Source organism: Chiloscyllium plagiosum, chromosome 8, assembly GCF_004010195.1.
Source record: "Chiloscyllium plagiosum isolate BGI_BamShark_2017 chromosome 8, ASM401019v2, whole genome shotgun sequence".
NCBI classification, from domain to species: domain Eukaryota; kingdom Metazoa; phylum Chordata; class Chondrichthyes; order Orectolobiformes; family Hemiscylliidae; genus Chiloscyllium; species Chiloscyllium plagiosum.
Genome location: NC_057717.1, coordinates 95,142,822 through 95,143,551, shown reverse-complemented (window position 1 = coordinate 95,143,551; position 730 = coordinate 95,142,822). Strand labels below are relative to the sequence as shown.

Genomic DNA, 730 nt, shown 5'->3' with positions numbered 1-730 from the left:
GCTTGTCTGATGATTGGGGACGGCATCAATGACTAAGCATCGCTTGGTGATTGGGTACGATGTCAATGACAAAGCTCCTCCCAGTGATTGGGGATTGCATCAATGACAAAGCTCCTCCCGGTGATTGTGGTGGTGTCAATGACAAAGCACCTCTTGGTGATCGCGGACGGTGTCAATGACAAAGCACCGCTTGGTGATTGGGGACGGTGTCAATGACAAATCTTCTTCCGGTGATTGGGGACAGCGTCAATGACAAAGCACCTCTTAGTGATTGGGGATGGTGTCAGTGGCAAAGCATCTCTTCGTGATTGGGGACGGTGTCATTGACAAAGCTCCTCCCGGTGATTGTGGACGGTGTCAATGACAAAGCAACACTTGGTGATTTGGGATGTTGTCAATGACAAAGCTCCTCCCGGTGATTGGGGACGGTGTCATTGACAAAGCTCCTCCCGGTGATTGGGAACGGTGTCAATGACAAAGCATCTCATGGTGAATGGGGACGGTGTCAATGACAAAGCATCGCTTGGTGATTGGGTACGGTGTCAATGACAAAGCTCCTCCCAGTGATTGGGGACAGCGTCAATGACAAAGCTTCTTCCGGTGATTGGGGACGGCGTCAATGACAATGCACCTCTTTGTGATTGGGGATGGTGTCAGTGGCAAAGCATCTCTTTGTGATTGGGGACGGTGTCAGTGGCAAAGCATCTCTTCGTGATTGGGGACGGTGTCA

General features: G+C 51.0%; 1 protein-coding gene across 1 annotated transcript in view; it reads left to right on the top strand.

The window, feature by feature from the left end:
* LOC122552360 overlaps positions 1 to 730 on the top strand; it is a 50,725-nt gene that overhangs the window by 10,530 nt on the left and 39,465 nt on the right. The gene's annotated exons all lie outside the window — the stretch shown is intronic.